This window comes from Labeo rohita, chromosome 22, assembly GCF_022985175.1.
Source record: "Labeo rohita strain BAU-BD-2019 chromosome 22, IGBB_LRoh.1.0, whole genome shotgun sequence".
Classification (NCBI taxonomy): Eukaryota; Metazoa; Chordata; class Actinopteri; order Cypriniformes; family Cyprinidae; genus Labeo; species Labeo rohita.
Genome location: NC_066890.1, coordinates 61317115 through 61337857, shown reverse-complemented (window position 1 = coordinate 61337857; position 20743 = coordinate 61317115).

Genomic DNA, 20743 nt, shown 5'->3' with positions numbered 1-20743 from the left:
GGGTCCCCTGGTTTTTCAATAAAAATATAATACTTCATACATAAAGCTAGTGAAAATGAAAACGAAATGAAAAGATTCGATTGTTGTATTAAATTTAGACATGCTCACATTCAATCGAGTTGCGCGAGTTTAGAATGCAGTGGCCAATCAGAGGCGTTCAGAACAGTCATAGATGAAACCTGGAGTTTTGTTCAGATTCCCTCATTATAAGCAACGAAGTGCAGATGTACGAACTATGTAAGGAAGAGATTCATTTATCATACAGTGTATGGACAGCTTCATTGATTATAAGAGGAGTTATGAGTGTTCATTTAGAGTGCGTTCTTTCACTGCAAGATTCAGTCTAATAAAATGCCTTTTTTTTTTTTTCAAAATTCAGGATGTGGGGGCAGAATATTTCGCCAACAAAAATCATTCCAAACACAGCCACTGCACTGTGTTTCGTTGCTGAATGAATCAACCGTTTTAAATTATTCGGTTCAATCGCAATGACTCACTTATTAACCGTGACTTACTGACACCTACTGGCAGTTGTAATTCCACAGTTAAAATACCTTTCGTTTTTTTAAAATAATTTGAAATATCAGCATTCAACGTTTTAGGATGAAAGTATTAAAACAGTTTTCATGCATGTGTAACTGTAGGTTAAATGCATTCATATCCTGCATTAAACAGTGGGTAAATACATCTAAATGCCAATTCAGATGCAGTGTTTGCGTTTCTTTTATATTGAAAAGATTAATTTTGTTGATAATGATTTTATTTGTGTGATAACAGCCCAAAATGTCTTATTATTCTAAGTGACTTTATTGATTAAATATAAGAATTTGACGCAAAAGATAATAAAACATAATGCACACTTTCAGAAAAGAGAATGGCTTTATGAAGGTTAAAAAAATTCCTCCAAAAGGTAAAAATCACTTTAAACTTGTTTGAAAATATTAATTTCACCGTGACGTCAAATTCTGATTAGTTATTTAATACAGTTAGTCTCAATTCTAAAACTGGTTCGGTTTTTTAGGACACATTAGACGCACACACCACTTTCACTTTCGTAAAACCGCGTGTATTTAAACTGGGCTCGTGCTTCTTGTGTTCCTGTTGAATCTGGCAGCTAACATGTTACAACATGTACCGACGGTAATACTTTACGTTGTTGAGTGTAATATATTACGGTCTCTCATTTTTAATTGTCAGTGTATAGTCTACTCGTGTAATTTGGAAGGATTATTCAGTGTCATTGAGTTCGTGTCAATCACAGTGTGGAAAACACTAGTTATTTATACGGCACGTGTAGCACATTCAAGGCTATACAAAAGCTAAAACATTTTAAATTAGGTGCCTAGTATTTTAAATTAACACTAAAAAACTAAGATGAAAAAAGTACTTCAGCCAGAAATTTACTTTTACTATGCTAAAAGAAATGTTCAGGGATATCTTTAAAAGTTTTTTATTATTATTTATTTTTCCCTCTATAGTGGAGCGCGGGTCACAAACTAACGCCGGGTTAGTTGTAACACACGTGGTTTAAATATTTCCACACATGCTAGCATAACCAAATTTAAGGTATTTACAAGTTGCCATGTCGACACTATATAGAGAAAAAAGTGCACCAAAATCCAAAAGCCTTTTGAAGATATCACTGAATATTTATTTTACCATAGTGAAAGACAATGTCAGTTTTTAGTATTAATTTAATGAGACAAATCTGCTATTATTTTAATCTCCAATCTGTTATTTATCAGTTTAGATAATTTATTAATGGTTAGCTGGAACTAGCAGTAGTCACTTACCGGTTTTAAAGTCCAGTTGGCAGTTGCGCAGATGGGGAAATTTGTAACACTGCCTTACAATCTGCCCCGTTATATTAAACTATGTTATTCTATAACATTAGCGATGTCATTTACATTATTTACTTATATGGATTTTAATGAGAAACCACAAGAAACAGGTGAATAGAGACTGACAACCGATGTTTAATATTCAGAAATGATTATTTCAAGAAATGTAAACCATTTTGGCTCGTTTATTTGTCTCGTGTTCTATGAGAGCTGGAGTGAGGGGAGCAACGTTCCCACTTTATGGCGTTATTTTATTGACAAATGTGGAGAGCGCATTATTGTAGCGCGAAAGTAGATTAATGCAATGCGCGAGCGCGAATCTCTCCGCTCGCACGCGGATTTCCTTTGCTCTCGCACAAAACCGGACGCACGCTCTCAGATTCACGCTGCTGTCGCCCAGAGAGATTAGCCTTTTTCACAAAAATCGGAAGTGACGTCAGCGCAGGGTAAAGTCAGTTCCGCTACAGGTCTGTGCCTATTATATTAATATGCTCTTGTCTCAAATAATGCCTTTTACCTTTTCTTTTTTGTCTGCTTTCCAAGTTGTTATATAATCAACAAAGAAACAACATTTTACTTGTTTGTAATTTATATGGGCACTCAGACCGGTACTCGTCAATATAATATATGCGCAACATAGCGCCAGCTATAGTTTCTGTTCTCCATCTCCAGTATATTTAAGCGTATTTTCTCAATTTACTCAGTCATTTCCCTCGAATCACTACATCATGGTAAATTATGACAGCGTTTATATCCAAATGCACACAAGAATAAATGAAACAATTCTGAGTCCGGATGATGCATAAATTCAATACAACAACGTAATCCAGATCCAAAAGGAATAAAGCCATTGATCGGAGTCATGTCTTATTTAGTATTATATTATTTTATTATGTATATCCCTGGGCACATTATGCAACGTACATTTACACCCTAAAGTTAATAATGCAAAGGAGAGCAAGTAGAAAATACAATATTACTTTCATAATAATAATAATAACAATATTAATCGCGAAAAAAAAATGATGTGAAGAGTCATAATGCACAGCCAGCACCAAATAGACAGTACGGCAAAACTTAAAACTGTATTATAAGTGCTAACATTCATAATTAAATAAACAAATAAACATATTTGTGATGACCAGACGCTAACACAAAGTTTTTGAATAAATGTTTGCTATTTTTAGAGTAAAACATCGGTATATATCATAGTATCATAGTATCTATTTTGTAAAAACAGACTTTGATTCCCGAACTTACTCTTGTTCAGTACGGCCGCTGCTGTCACCGGAAAAACGTTTACCCTGCAAGCGCCAATCCGGAAGCCAGAAACACGGAAGTGTGAAAAAGGCTAATTGAGCGCACTTAAGTGTGCGCGCTCAAACTGTGTCCTATGCACTTGCAAATCTCTCCGTGCTCATTCGCTAGAAAATAATTATTTTCGCACCTGGATTAAACGTTTTTCAATAGTTATCATTATGCACTTAAAGAAAAACCTCAAAACAGATTTTTAGTGCCTTTGCTTTATTGTTTTATTGTTGTATTTTTGTTTTAACATACACTGGTTATTGTACTTCGTTTTACGTTATCTCTTTTATGTATGTAGAATCAAAGATGGATCTCTCTCTCTTTCCAGTTTAATAATATTTACCAATGTCAATCGAATGACCATTAGAAATTGGGTGCTTTGATGTTTATATATAAATAACCTCTGTCCAATTGGTTGGTCAAACCCCTTTGAGCGATTAATCTAAAATCAACATATCACAGCTTGTGGCTCTAAAGACTTCATATGAAAGATCACTATTATGTCATATGTCAGATTTATGAAAATAATTGCAATAAATTCTCAGTTGGTTTGCTAGCAATAATAAGTAACAAATCATTTGATTCCTATCCAATAAACATCAAATGCCAAAACAGATGTAAATGATGAAAGATATCATCATAGGACAATAAATCACTCTTTGGACATTTATTGGATTTTTTTTTTGGAACTCTTCTCTAAAATAGTGAATGTACAGTTATATGACCGTTAAAGGTAATTGCATGGTTTGCAAATGCATCAAACCTATATATATATATATATATATAGTTATATATATATTTTAAGAATCATACTTTTTTGTTAGTGCTAATAATAATGCCATAAGCACACGCAAAAGTAAGTTGGGAAAGCCGTTTGACTGTATTCTAGTAAAAGTGAAAGAATTGCAATGCTCGGGTAAACCCGAGTTGGTGTAGCTATAGAGTTAGAACAGGTGAATGGTTTAGTTATATTCTGTAAGTTTAAATGCTTTAGTTTGTCTTGATTTTACATTATATTAGGTCTATATTATAAACATAACTGACTTGTTTTTTAATAAATTCTTTTAAGCTCATTAAAGCTGTGTTTATTTGAAAAACAGTAATATTGTGAAATATTATTGCATTTTCTAATATTGGTTTCCTGTTTTAATATACTTTAAACCATCATTTATACCTGTGAAGCAAAGCAGATTTTTCAGCATCATTACTCCAGTCTTTAAGTGTAAAATGATCCTTCAGAAATCATTATAATATGCTGATTTATTATCAGTGTGGAACACAGTTGTGCTGCCTTATATTTTTTGGAATCTGTGATACTGCTTTCTTTGATGAATAAATATTTATTCAAAATAGAAATATTTTCTAACAATATAAGTCTTTTCTATCACTTTTTATCCATTTAACACATCATTGCTGAATAAAAGTATTAATTTCTTTTAAAAAAGGAAAAAAATACTAATCCCAAACTTTTGAATAGTAGTGTATATTGTAACACCAAATTTCTATTTTGAATAAACACTGTTCTTTTAACCTTTTTATTTATCAAATAATTCTGAAAAAATATATCACGAGGTCCCAAAAAATATCATTATTTCAGCATCAAGTAATGTACGTGTGGTTGCGATGTATGCATTGTCAAAAAAACGCCATTATTTTATTTGAAAATTTGAAAACAATTTTATTTTATTGACAAATTCTATTTTATTTTTTTTCAGCTTCCTATGAAATTTAGTTGACAACACTGACTGTGTGATGGATTTTAAAATAAGTAAGGCTCACTTTTGCTGTATGCTGACAGGATAGTATTTCATTTTGTTGTTGTTTTTTTTTTTTTTTGTCTCCCAGCATAATTTTTCTTCATGGTTTACAGATCCTGTTTCATTTACTGTTAACGGGTTCAGGTAAGAACAGAGCAAAGACTGTCCAAAGGTTTTAGACCACTATAGTTTAAATTATTTTACATTGGAATTTATGCTTTATTACAGTTTTTCTTTGCAAACTATCATCAAAACAGTTTTAGTTCAAATGTAAATAGAAACATTGTGTTTTCTAGCCTCTCTGCAACAGGTAGTTGAAGGCATTGAAAGAAGCTCCGTCATATTGGACTGCAGTCACAGACGTATTGAACTTGAAGAAAAACAACTGACACTTCACTGGAGACACAATGACACTAGGAATGTATATGATATTATCAACGGAAACGTTTCGATAAAGGAACAAGACCCAGCATACAAAAACAGAGCTACAGTTTTACACGAGGAGCTTAAAAAGGGACATGTCTTTCTTAACCTCACAGATCTTCAGCTCTCTGATGGAGGAACGTACCTCTGTTTTGTGCCAGCTTTGGGAATTGATCACAGTACACAACTGGTGGTCAAAGGTGTGTAATAAATTGGACATCGGTTTTAGCTTCTGTTTTAAGTTGCATGTATTTTGGTCAAAGCATAGTAACTGGTTTTATATCTTTACAGTTTGATTTTACGTCTAATTATTTGTGGGTTTGACTTAACAGAAAGATCATTCATAACATGCACAACTGCTCAAGTAAGAAGCCATGGTACAAAAGCAAGGCTGGGAAAAACTCTGCACCTCCTAATTCCTTCATCTGGATTTATTATACTTTTTTTTTTTGATTGGATAATAAAGCAATGAGTGAACCAAATTATTGTTCCGTGATTGTTTTGTCATTCGTAAATAAACAAAAAATGGATACTTAAAAAAATAAGTTACCTCAACGACAGTATTTGAAGAGTTCCGATGCAAAACCAGCTAAAAGCCATCTCGGTCAAAAATGAGATAATGATACTGATAATGATAGTGAATGCTCTCGACACATATTATACGTCTATCAAATACTTTTTCTTCAAATTTGCTAAAATACCAGCCTCAGCCCCATCAGAAGTACCAGTACTTACATAGAAACCTATACATTTGAGCCCGATAAAAATGCATTTTTTAAAGGAAAGACGTCAGTTGGATTTAGCTGGTTTTGCATCTGAACTCTTCATTTGTTGTTTCAGTTGCTGTTCAATGACTTTTTCTATTAGCAATGCTATGTTCTTCACACTACACACTGCGGCTGAAAATTGCATTGAAATTATGGCTGTGTAAGACAAAAAAAATAATTTTGGGAAAACAGCCTTTAAAAATATGCATTGTAATTGAAATCTCTTGACACAAATAGATAAAGTGCTATAAAAGAAAACTTAACACTGTCTTTTGGGTGTTTTCTTTCCTCTACACTGTAAAGAATAAAAAACACAATTTGTTGAGTCTGTTAAAAATAATTTGTTACCCTGCTATATTTGCTATAGATATTTGAGTTGAATCAACTTAAAATTTTAAGGCAGCCAGGTTGCAAATTATTTTAAGTTGACTTAACAAATTGTTTTTTACAGTGTAGTCTGAAAAAAATCTCAAATTAGACGTTTTTGACTGCATGCAGTGTCTACTCTTAAATAACACAACTATTTTTATATCAATTTAATGCATCCTTAATGAAAAGAAGCATTGATTTCTTTTGCATAAGGGTAATTCCATGCAAAAGTCAACCTTAACATGAAAAAAATTGTTTTTACCAAAGGTTTTCATCTTTATAGCACAGATGTCAACATTTGGTGATTCAAATATTAATGTGAGGTCTCAAAGTTTTTAAAGCATTTTTTTTTTTTTTTTTCATTTTTAGTGCATGATTTTCCATAGTCTGGTAAATGCTATTTTCAAGCTTGTCACATCCGTAACAGTACATATTCCTCATAAACAGACACATCAAAATTAAAATTAAGTAACAAGCATGTGTTCTGTGAAGAGCCATCACTTCTCTATTAGCTGGGTATTATTGCTTCTGGGTTCTGCAAATTTTAATTTGCAGAAATTTTACAAAGTATGTAGTCTCTCAAAAAGTGTCCTTTTTTGTCACATCCATAACGCACGATTATTTCTCTTTTTTAACATAGAAAACTTGTGCATAGACTGATATATTCCTGATGTTTAGACTCTACCAAGAAGGTTTATTAAAATATAAACAGATGTTTCTGTATATTGGTAACACATACATTCTCTAAGCATTTACATGTCACATCCATAACGCTGGATTTGCCCATAAATACATAAATGGTGTATTTTAACAGTCTCAAATATAAAATGTTCTGCACAATGCTGATACTTTAGCTTTTTGTTGTAAAGGGTTATGCCTCTTGTCATCTGATGTTTGACTAATATAAGATGAATTGAAGTTTGTGCATTTGTTTCAATGTTTCAATTTTTGAAATGTTTCATGTTTCAATTTCATTTCAAATTTCAATCTAGTCAATAACTACTGTATGATATACACGTGACATACTTTAAAAAACGTTTGCATTTAAAAAAAAATTTCCTGACCCTATTCCACAGTCCCTTTTAGGCACTGATGATACTTTGTCTCTTCGGTTCTCTAAAAGGAATTTAAAATAATGTTATGTGCTAAACTTGATGAGATTCCATGATTATGATTTACAGAAAACATATTTGTTTCTTAGTTTGCATGAAATCAGTCGTTTATTGAAAGAATGGTAACAGAAACAATAAAGCAAAACAGAATGGCAAGACATACTTTTTAAACAAATGTTGTAACATTCAGTAATATCCTACTACTTTCTACTGTTTTCTAATTATGAATAGATCTAATACTGTTCAACCCTAATAGAAACCTTAGCTCGGCGGTTGAAGCTCTCCGTGAAGGCTCTGCGGACATGTTCCTCTGAAATTCCATCAGGTATGATAATCTGAGCCACGGTGGTGCTTTCACCTCTCCTCCGTTGGACATTTACCTGGATCTGCAGGTTGTAATATCTCTGATTGTTGCGCGTGAAGGTGCCCTGCATGTCAATACGGAGATTACCAGACCTGATCAGATTGGAACGTGCCTGGTCCACCAGATACACGTTTTGCCAACTACTGATTACATTTTCTGCATCGTTTCTCCATTGTTTACCATTAGGAGCTTCCTCCGCAACAAAGGTTATTCTTCTATGGTTAGCCTCGTCATCCACTTTGTCTATCTCTTCTGGGGCTCTCTTGTTGCGATGTCGAGAGGTGATATGAGTGCCTGTCCCAGATTCAATGAGCATCTTGTCATCCTTCACCAGCCCACAGTATCCCCAACTAAAGATATTAATTCTGCACCAGCAGTAGTCTTCTCCATACTTGCCACACATACTGTCAGCTCTGCACTGCCTACCCCAGTAGTCCACATTTTCTTGAGGTGAACAGTATATAGTTTGGCTTCTTCCATCTTTATCAATAGTCTTGCACTTGTACTCGCCACCATCAGGCTTGCAGTCTTCTATACACAGCGTTCCAAGATGGGTCAAGAAAGTTGTCCCAGCACTTGGCCACAGTGAACATAAGAGGGAGAGCAAAACGAGAGAGGTACGTAGATGTTCCATTCTATCTGTGAAGAGCAGAATTAAGTGAAGAGTAAGAAGCAGCAGTAAAAGGACAAGCTGTAATAACATCATCAGCTGTGTTTTCAACCTTATTTCACCCTTAAGTGCATGGCATAGACTTACCAGTAAATGTTTGGCCTGACAACTTTTACTCAAGTTCACACACAGGTTGAAATGGCTATGAAGGGTATGTGTGCGCTCCACACCTCTGCACACCTGTGTGGATTGTATTTGTGACCATCGGTGTTATATATATTCTGTTCCTGTGGTGCATTTATGAGTTTCCTCTTATCATAGGAGTACCCTTTAGATAACACGCAAATGAATGGAACTGAAAAAACGCTTAAAAATGTTGTTTGCAACATTTTAAAAATGTTTAAAAATGTTAAAAACATTTTTAAAAATGTTGTTGCAACAAGCAATTGTGTTTAAAGTGCAAGTGTTAATGTCTGATGTGCTTGACAATGAGAATAAATTACTAAGCTTAGCCTTACAACATTTGAAAATAAAACACTTGAATCCTTGACTACACAAGTTGTTCTTTACGATTGCTATGACACATTTCTCAATACTTTGGTCACTTTTTCAAAACTCTTCACACAGTGAGCACAACATCAGTCTATGTGGGCTGTGAATCATTTATCACTGCTTTACCACACAATGCATTCATTGACAACATCTGTCAAATTACATGAATTCTTTGATCACTTTGACACAAACACCACCAAAACATTATGTAGGGGAGAGTGGGGTAAGCTGAGCCAGTGGGTGAGTTGACCCTCCCCCGTATCGTGGCAACTGTACATTTTTACTGTCATGTGACCATGCATTTTGGAATCACACAGAATTTCTGCCAGACTGTGAAAGGGAGAAACACATGGGAGGAGTGGAAGGTGCACATTTATTTTAAAAAGTTTTTGGCTTGTCAAAGTAACATTTTAGATTAACAGATGTTATAGTTGTTACATCAAGCTAAATATTAGCCTGAACTGGTAAGCTAGCTAGTTTTTTTTCTAAAATGCCAGCTATGGGGCAAAGTGAGCCAAATGCTGTGGAGTAAGTTGAGCCAGCATTGGCGTGGAGTTTTACAAACTCTAAATGTATCATTTTGCATGTTGTTGTGAAACCAATTAGCTCTGAAACAGCACAGAATCAAAACTGGTACAGTAAAATCTCCCAAAATGTTCACATTAGGCCTAAGTTATGAAAAATTCTGAATGTTTTCTGAATGTTAAAACCAGTTTGTTTGTTTATTTATATATATATATATATATATATATATATATATATATATATATATTTAAAAACTTTTTTTATAAGAACATTAGAGATATCATTAAAGGCATAGTTAAAATGCAAATGAAAATTAAAATTTTATCATCATTTATTGTTCATTTTCAGTGTAGATTGTGAGATTTTGGAAAGGTTGTGACATTGAGTTTATGTGTCATTTAGACAATATGCGACCCTGGACCACAAAACCAGTCATAAGGATCTTTTTTTTTTTTAATTGAGATTTATACATATACAAATTTATACATATGAAAGCTGAATAAATAACCTTTCCATTGATGTATGGTTTGTTATGATATCAATATAATATTGACAAAATCGCCTTTAAAGTTGTCCAAATGAAGTTCTTAGCAATGCATATTACTAATAAAAAATGACGTTTTGATATATTTACGGTAGGAAATTTACAAAATATCTTCAAGGAACATGATCTATTTAATATTCTAATGATTTTTGGCATAAAACGCGTGGCGTTACATGTATATACTCTTGAATATGTTGATCTCCCTTTCTGGAAGCCACTCTGATGAGGGCACATCAAGTTTTTACTTTTAATCTCATGCATTAGTTGTGAAACAACCATTCTTTCCATTATCTTGCAGAGATTAGATGTTAAGGCTATTGGCCTAGGTTAGTCTGATCCTTACCAGGCTTTGCTACTGGTACAGTAACTCCATGTTTCCAAGTAGTTGGTAACTTTCCTTCTATCCATATCCTATTAAAAAGTCTTAAAATAATATTCAATGATATATCTGATAAATTTCTAATCATTTCATATCATATGTCATCCTTACCTGGGGAAGTATGATTTAATCCCACTAACACTTGCCTCAATTCAAATAGAGTACATACTGCAATGATATTAGATTCAAAAACCTCTTTTCTCTATAAAATTTCTGAATTCTCTACCAAACTTTGCTCCCTATACCTCCTCATTTCATTTGATATATTTCAATTACTATGTACTTTAGCAAATGTTTTTGCTAATTCTTCTGCTTTCTCACTGTTGGATACAAATTGCTTAATAACATTAATTAAAACAGGAAAATCATTACATCTATGAATTCTGCCCATTTTCTTAATCATTCCCCATAAATCACTTATATCCACCTTTTCTCGTATATAACCACAAAATTCTCTCCCAAATTTTTTTTGTGTCTTTAATCACTTTCCTTTGGCTGTGCTCTCTTTTATTTAATAAAATCATCAAATACAAATGTTTTCCTTACTTTTTAAATGCACTGTCTCTGTCCCTTATTGCTTTACCACATTCTTCTGTCCACCATGGGACTGCTTTCTTCTTGTACTTCTTGGATAGTTAACCAAAAAAAGAAAATTCGGTCATTAATTACTCATCCCTATGTCGTTCCAAACCCGTAAGACCTTCGTTCATGTTCCCCAACACAAATTAAGATATTTGTGATGAAATCCAAGAGCTTTCTGGCCCTGCATAGACAGCAACGCAACTACCACGTTCAAGCCTCAGAAAGGTAGTAAGGTCATTATTAATATAGTCCATGTGAAATCAGTAGTTTAATCATAATTTTATGAAGCTATCAGGATACTTTTTGTGTACAAATAAAACAAAAATAATGGGACTCATTCATGAAACACGAGCAGAACGATTTTTTGTGTAAATCGTTCGTAAAGCCATCCTGACTTTCAATTTCATGAAAATTTTCATATTTCCAAAATGCTAGTTGGTGCATACCAGCTCACTACCATGTATAAATGGTGCATAAAACGTTCTGTGTTCTTTTTGACAAACTGATGTCACCAAATTTTGACGCACTGCCATATTATTTTATTTATTTATTTGTTTTATTTGTAGCTGAGTTGATAAATGAAAATGACGCAGCGCTTTAAACAGAGGAGGTACTTGAACAACGACTGCATAGCCTAGAACAACTGAGAAATCAATATTACTGGTTACTGCTTTTTTATACACTGTAAACTAGTAATACGTTGCCGCCGTCAACATTCCAAATCATAGCAATTAAAGGGTCTCGGCTGGAAAAATGCTGTGCAACCAAACATTCTCAAGCGCCACCAGCTGGTCGTTTTAAGAAGAGCACCTGATTGGAACTCATTAACATACACGTACACATACACGTTTAACTATCAAATAGGATGTTTACGAAGCGTTTGTGAATCCAAAGTAGAGTTTTTTGCGGTGCACCTTTTTTCTTTATCAGTGATTATTCTGTAAGACATTACATTTGAATGTTATATTCTTATCTGTAACTGTCAGGAATTCATTAAAGTATTTCCATTTTGCATAAGGTCCTGACAGCAAGTGAATGTTAAAGTTCATGGACTTCATAAATGGGGTGCATGAGTGCAGTAGAGGAAGCACGGCAGAGAAATGTTGGTAAGCCATACTCATATGAAAGAGATGTGATTATACCACTTTTTCAACAGGAATGAGTATCAACTCACCAGCACCACACACTGTCTGACCCAGGACTTGGCTTGGAAAATCCAAGCACATGCCTTTTTTTACACTTAGATTTAACATGGGTTCCTAAGGAGACTGGAACTGGAAAACAGTTTAATGGAACTTAAAATCCATCATGGCGTTGCTCATTGGTGGCTCAGGAATAAAAAACGTGTGTCTAGACTGTGTGTCTGAATATTGACTATAAACAGACTAAAGCAAGTCAGAATATCAGTAAAGTTCATTACACTTAATTGGGGCACCTTGAATTTAAGCTGTATTAGAGTGTTTTTTTTTTTTTTTTTTTCAACTGCTTACACACAATTCCTGAAATCTGACACTCAAATACCAGAACCACAGACCAAATCTGCAAAACCATACACTAATTCTCGGCCTTTGACATAAACTATTTTTTGAAGAATAGTGTGTGAAACAGTATAAAACAAGTAAAAAATGTCATAGTATGCTTGTCACACAATAAACACTTAACATTAATTCAGCACAGCTACTGAGGTTGTTACCTTACAAACAAATGTGCTAACCGTTCTTCTTACAAAGGCCTGTTAATAAGGCTTCATACTAGTAAACAGTGCTATATTTCATTTCATAATTGATGCACTTTACATATTTAACAGAACTGAATCAACACTGAGCTGTCTTTAACTGAACAATGATATTTTTTGGAAAAGGGGATATATTCTAGTTACAAATAATGATAAATTCTGTTTACACTTTAGCAAGAGGCATATAAATAGTAGTTAGGTGGAAGATACTTTTACTTTAGTACTGTAATACATTATAAAACAGTATGCAGTAACATATTGAGTGTACATGAAGAGTTCAGATGCAAAACCAGCTAAATCCATCTGACATCTTTCTTTAAAAAATGCATTTTTATCAGGGTCAGATGTATGGGTTTCTATGTAAGTACTGGTACTTCTGATTGGGCTGAGGCTAGTATTTTAGCGAGTTTGAAGAAAAAGTATTTGATGGATGTATAATATGTGTCGAGAGCATTCACTCAGTATCATTATCTCATTTTTGACCGAAATGGCTTTTAGCTGGTTTTGCATCTCTTCAAATTATCATATATATCAATTTTATTAGATGAATGCCACTTTATTGGGGGGAAAAAACCTCCATAAACCTACAGTTAAGTATAACACTATATTTGTAGCATTCCCAGTTGAACAGATGCACTTTACTCTCGGGAACTGATGTTTATAAAAGATTTAATTTCCAAAAAAAAACAAAAACATAAAAGCTGAATAAAAGAAACAAACAAACAGTCATTAGACATTCGCATGCAAATTATGCAAATAATGCCCATTACAAACCTATAGACTAATGAATACACATTTGCAATTTAGATGTCCTACACAATTAATAGTGTGACAAAACAATCACATTCTTTACTTACTGTACTGTAGTAAGCCTGAATAAGTTGATATGATTTTATAAATGACAACAATCTCCATGTAGAGTGCAATACGAACTCAATTTAGAGAGAAAAATATAAAATATATAAAATGACCAAATAAAGACCAATGAATCCCACACTCTCTGAATAACAACATTAGAAAATAAAATGGTTATCGCTGATATTTGAAATCTGCATATATGCTAACGACATGCTAAAACGCTCTAACAAGATGCTAAACAAACACTTCAAAGTCTCTCAAAGTTTAACACACAGATTGAAATTGAACGGTACCTTGTGCCCTTTATCAGCCAGGAGCTAAGAGGTAGAGAAACCCCTTTTAAATGTGCATTTGAAAACCGTGTACCCAAAAGTTCATGTTTCTTCTCCAGTAATGTTGATCAGAATGAAGTTCACCAATGTACAGACTCAGCGCTATTCCTGGACAGCAGCGCCCTCTATGGACGGAGGTACAGATGACAGTGATTGGGGGATTTAATGGTCATTTACAAACTAACTTAACCTTTATCTATTTTTTTTTTAATTCCAGTGTCTGATGTGGAAATATTTTCTCTATTTTCTCAACACATAAAAGCAAATATGCTGATTGCATTTCTTCTAACACATTCACACATTAACTAAAGAATAAAGGAAGGACTGAAACATACAGTACGGTGCAAAAGTCTTATGCCATTTTGTTTTACCAACAAAATGTTTTAAGGTAATTGTTTATATCTTTTGCTTAGCCAGTAGGAAATATACTTTTCCTAACATTAGTTCTGCCATAATTATAATTGAGTGAGTTTTTTGGGGGAAAATATAAAAATAAATAAATAATCTAGTTTTGTCTGAAAAACAGTACTTTTGTCCCCGCTCTCCCCAACTATCCCCTTACTAAATGTAAGGTGCATTTTAGCATGTGTTTATGTAACTGACAGTATAATTATAGATGAAAAAATTACATTTAATTCTGTTAAATCATGTGAAGACTGGTTAAGAGGTAGTTCAGCCAGACAATGTTAAGACACTGTATTACTACATTTTTCCTGTGTTTGTGTTTGTATAAATCTAATTAATTAAAAAAAAAAAAAAATGTTTTTGGACATGTTGTTGTAAAGCTGATTAGCTGGGAAACAGCATAGAATCAAAACTGGTAGAGTAAAATCTCCCAAAATGTTCACATTAGGTCTAAGTTAACTTCTGAATGTTTTCGGAATGTTTAAAACTAGTCTATTTTTTATTTATTTTTTTTTTTTAACATTTTTGTTATGAGAACATTAGAGAAATCATTAAAGGCATAGATTAAAATGCAAGTTTACTTACCCTCATGTTGTGATCTTTTCTCCCCCAAAAAAAAAATATTTTGAAGAATGTAGGTAACCAAACAGTTGCTGGCAGCAGTTGACTTTATATATATATATATATATATATATATATAAACAAACAAATAAATAAATAAAATACCATGAAGGTCAACGGCTACAGGCAAATGTTTAGCCAAATTTTTGAGTGAAGTATACCTTTAAGAGAACATTCCATTTTGTAATTTAGCAAACATATGCAAATGTAACTTTTGAATGTTCTCTGAACCATGAAAATATTAAGTTATTTCTGAATGTTCTCTGAACTTTTAATAAATATATTTTTTATGTTTAAAAAGTTTTTTTTTTTTTTTTTTTTTTTTTTTTTTTTTTTTGCTATAAGAATGCTACAGAAAACATTCCATTGTAAAATTTCGAATGTTCTCTGAATGTTTAAAATGTTGACAGAATCAATTAAGTACTTGCCTTTTTCTCCCCTCTTTGGTCATTAGTAACTTTAGAAGTTGTTTACTGAGAAAATGGCAGAGCAAATCCACTTGCAAACACGTCTCTGCTGAAGAAGAAGAAGAAGAAGAAGAAGAAGAAGAAGAAGAAGAAGAAGAAGAAGAAGAAACAATAAAAACCATCACAGAATTTGTAATTGTTTCACTGGTTTTAATAGAAACTGTAATAGTCCCTGTTGGTCTCTAATGGTAATTGGTCGCCTTCTATCGGTGGTTTGTTAAAACCACTAAATCCTAATAGAATATGTGCTAAAACACACTACAGTAAACCATTTTAATGGTTTTACTGGTTAATAGTTGATGTTTCTGTTGTCTTTTTTTTTTTTTCAGGATGCTGTGACGGTGCCCTCACATTCTGAGAAGTTATTCAATGTAAATAGTGTTAATGTAGTAAGTGTTACTAATAATCAGATTTTGTTTTAGACCTACGACACGTTTAGTTGATTAGTTTTCTTTTTCATTATCTATGTGCAGTCTCCGCCCACGAGTTTTACTTTCACTTTATTAAAAAAATTCACACGCGATAAACTCCCGCGAAATCTGGGAGTAAGTCTCGCAAAGACTACAGCAGGCTACAACATGTACCGACGGTAAGACTTTCTCTATTTATAATTTCATTGTTTTCGGTGCATAATATACTTGTGTGAGATACTCCGAATGTTTTTTTTTTTTTTTTTTTTTTTCTCCAGCTTGTGACAATGAGTTTATCTGCGTATCAAGTTAGACAACAGTGAATTGCAATGTGGTAGAACGACCCTGATTTATGTGTCTTTGCTATAGTAAACCGCCAATAAACTCGTTTTTTCACAGGGACATTTAAGTACTGTTAGTACTGTTTAACGGCTAGTTACACCATTCACGTACAGATATGGTTTTAAAAATTAATAATGAATATGTGCGTAACAAGAAACATTTGAAAGAAACTGCAAACAAGGTCCACTTCTATCGAGTGTCACGGATAGAAAGTGTCACGTCCCGAGTCATTAATTCGATTAAACTATAGAGCTGTCAGATTTTATTATTTACATACGTAAATGGCAAGTGGCACTGCAACAAAGCGTAGAGTTAAAGTCCTAGGGGAGCGGCTATGGAGCTGTCAGTTAAGGCGTGGTCAGGTGGTCGGAGTCGACCAATCACATTCAAGTTTGTAGTGATTTTTGAAAATAAGCTTGCATGCTGACGGAGTAGCGTTACGTTTTTGTTAATCATTTCCCAGTTTAATTGTTCTTCATGGTTTACAGATGCTGTTTTATCTGTGTTCTGGCACTGTTAATAGATGGAGGTAAGAACAGAGGAAAGTCTATAAAATTGGGTTTAAACGTTTGAGGCCACTAGTGAAAATTATTTTACATTGCATTTTTATGATTACATTTATTCATACAATCTATCAGAAAAATAGTTTTAGTTAAAAGTTAAATAACGTAACTGAGAATGTCATTTTCCTTTGCTGCATTAACACTATCTCTCCAGCATGATTCACAATGTTCCAAAAATCATCCTAAACTACTGTCTGACTCCTTACAAAGACACGATTAATTACCCTCATTTATTATTTGACTAATGACATACAAATCTAGAAATAGTGCAATAAAAACGATTTTCAGTTCTGTCTCAAACTTTTGGACCATTCTGTAATAGTTAATAGTCAGCAACTGAAGTTATGTAACTCTAAGAAAACTTTTTTTTTTCTAGCCTCTCTGCATAACGTAGTTAAAAGCACTGAAGGAAGCTCTGTCCTCTTGAAGTGCACTCACAGAAAGATTTTACTTGAAGAAAAACAACTGACAGTTCACTGGAGGCAGAATAACACTAGGATTGTTTATGATATGATCCATGGAAAAGTTTCTATAAAGGCACAGGACCCAGCATACAAGAACAGAGCAGACGTTTTGACCGAGGAGCTTAAGAAGGGCCATGTCTTTCTTAGACTCACCGATCTTCAGCTCTCTGATGGAGGAATGTACCTCTGTTTTGTGCCAGCTTTGGGAATTCATCACAGTACACAATTGGTGGTAAAAGGTGTGTTGAAATATCTTGGTACCTTTGGTCATTAGTTTTAGTCTAAGCATAATAACTAGCTTTATAAGTGCACAGTGTGCTTCTACTCCTAATTGTTTACGGGTTTGCCTTAACAGAAAGATCGTTCATAACATGCGCAACTGCTGAAATAACAAGCCATTGTACAGACGGAAGACTGGGATGGACTCTGCACCTCCTAATTCATTCATCTGGATTGATTGCACTTTATTTAAACAGGACTTTTTGACTGTTCTCTTGTCAGAGTGAACCAGGCTGGATCTGCACTGATATACAAATTCAACCTGATGCCAATTGCACTTTAACTCTTATATTATAGATATTATAGTCAAACCTGATTCTAATCTGTGGTTGTTTACTATTTTTTTAAAAAAAAAAATGTGTGTTTGTATACTTGTATTCTTTGTACTGTACTTTTTCACACTACACACTGCAATATATATACACACACACACACACATGCATACATACACACACATGCATGCATATAAATAAATATATTTTAATATTCACAAACTTTCAAAGTCCTTACAGCTTTCTTATTCATTGAGTCTTAAATACTGTCAAAATAAAGACATATTTCAGTCAACAAAACAATAAAACTAGGTGTTTTATTAGTAAATTTACACTTATGAATGTAACATTTGTGCAATAGAATAAGTAACTTAATTAAGTAACTGTCAAGCCAAAGAGTACATTTCCCCATAAGAGTGAACAAGGTTTTAAATACTTAATATTTTCGCTAATACATTTTTGGACCTTACACCATAGTGTAACCAGGTATGTACAGTGCAAGTGCAAGGCAGTTTCCTCACACTCATTACAAAAAAATACAATTTACATTTATTCCTTTTTTAATTTTTTTGTAAATAATGATTTGCTACTTCTTTAATCTTATTTCGAAGATGATATTGCTGTGGTAACAACCATACTTTTCTCAAGGAAATCAATTTTCCATTCATTAAAGAGATCCAAAGTGACAAAACATAAGGTTTAGTAACGATTTCTCTTTGGAAAACAGTAAAAAATAGCTCTATTATTATTCTTGAGGTTTGATGAAAAAACGCTGAATCAGGAGAATGGTCTTTATAAATACCTCTAAATAACATAACTGAAGGGACTGAACTAAAAACAATTGCAAATTCTAAGTAACTGGTATTTTATAATAAGAAAGGAACTCATCATAAGAAAGTGTTCCTTCTTTATTATATAACTGACTAACCAATTTCATATCATTGTCAAAACAGTTCTTAAAAAAAAAAAAAGAGATGTGTGTTTGTAAAGAATGTTTCTGTTATTCCAGATGAAATAGCAATGCAGAGAAAAATGATTTTTATGACCAAGATAGGAGCACTTGTTTGTGGAAGGCAGATAACTTAGCTGGGATTTTCTCTATATTATAATTCCACATCAAAACAAAACTAAGACCACCAATATTTGACAATACATAATTTAAGTGATGCTTAATCCAATTAATCTAAAAGATATGGTTCACAGTGGTGAAATCTAAAATTTTAAGGCCACCATTCTCACATGTATTCAAAATTACAGTCTTTTTAACATAGCGTGTTCGATCTTTCCATAGGAAATCAAATAATATCAATATTTTTACTAGTAGAGTTATCAAGATACAAAGATAAGGAGGCATATGTCAGTTGGGCTGTACCTTCAGCCTTCGTAAGGAGAACTCTCCCCTTTAGGTTGATTTTTAAGTTGAATTTTTTTGTTGTTGTTGTTGTTTGTTTTGTTTTATCAATTATGGGGTTAAAATTCAGAGAACATTTCAGCTAACAATAAGAACCATACAATAACCAGAGCTAAGTGACACTATCTTTAACAGGAATGTTACAAATACTTGTTAAAATATGGCCTTTAACTCCCATTAGTTTACACTAACTAATATTAAGATAGAGACCAGAGGCACTAGAAAACTTATTAACAACATTAACCGCAACTGAAATTTAGTCACTATTTTTCAAAAAAAAAAAAAAAAAGGGTTGTATCATCGGCTAGCTGACTTATAAATTCTCTATTTTCAACTGATATACCCTTAAGAATACTTTTTTCTTTTTTTTTTTTAACATGCACAGCTAATCATTTGTAAAAAGCAGGTAAAGATATGGAGAGATAGGACAATCCTGTCTGATAGCTCTTTTTAAATCATATCTAGGCGTAGTTCCATGTTTGGGTTTGATTGAGTAATTTGCATTATTATTATACAGGGTTTCAACTGCTGCACAAAAGAACTCACCAAACCCAAAAAACCTTTAAAGAAGAATATAAAAAATTATGTTCCACTGTGTTATGTTCCTGTTTTTCATAAAAACCCGACTGAGTTTCATCTATAATATATTCTAATACGTTCTTAATTGTGTCTCCTCCCATACAAATTATACCAGACAGATATTTGTTTAGTCAAAAGACAATTTTGTTTTCAGTCACCTCAAACAGACCCCTGTTTTCATATGAAGAATTGTAACCATACATGTTAATGAAAAAATGAAAATATTACTAGTGTAAAGAACCAAAAAAAAAAAAAAAAAAAGGTCACAGTAATAATGTAGAACATCACCAGCAAACTTATTTTCTTTAGTGTTAAAACACTTGCCAAATGTTCAGATCCATGGGAAAACCATGCATCACCTCCCCGCTGTGATTTCCAGAAGTTAGTCATTAACAGTTGCGTGAGACTCTTGAAAGGAACAGAAATCAGTATTGCATTTCTTCCCAAAAAGAAAAAGAGCTTTATGCTTTACAAAATCCTGGCATTTAGAGAGATAACACAAATAGAAATAATGAACAAGTTAATGAACAAAAAAGTTTCAGTAAGTGCAAAAAGAGCACAAGAAGTAGTGAATGTAAACCTGAGAAAAGTAGCTCAGCTGAACATACTGAGAAAAAGTCCTACCGTCAAGGCATGACAACTGGTTGCCCAAAAAAATGTACATTATCAAAACCAATACAGAAGCATCATCCGTAGAAGTGGTCGTTCTAGATTTAGATTTGTTTCCTGTTTACATACATACTGAAGGTAATGAAAAGTTTGGCCAATAGCGTGCAGGCATTGAACGTAATCGACCAATCGTGGCGCGTGTGAGAAGGTGTGACTTACAGTGAACTGTCAAAGCAATGCAGATACCAGTGGGATATATTTGT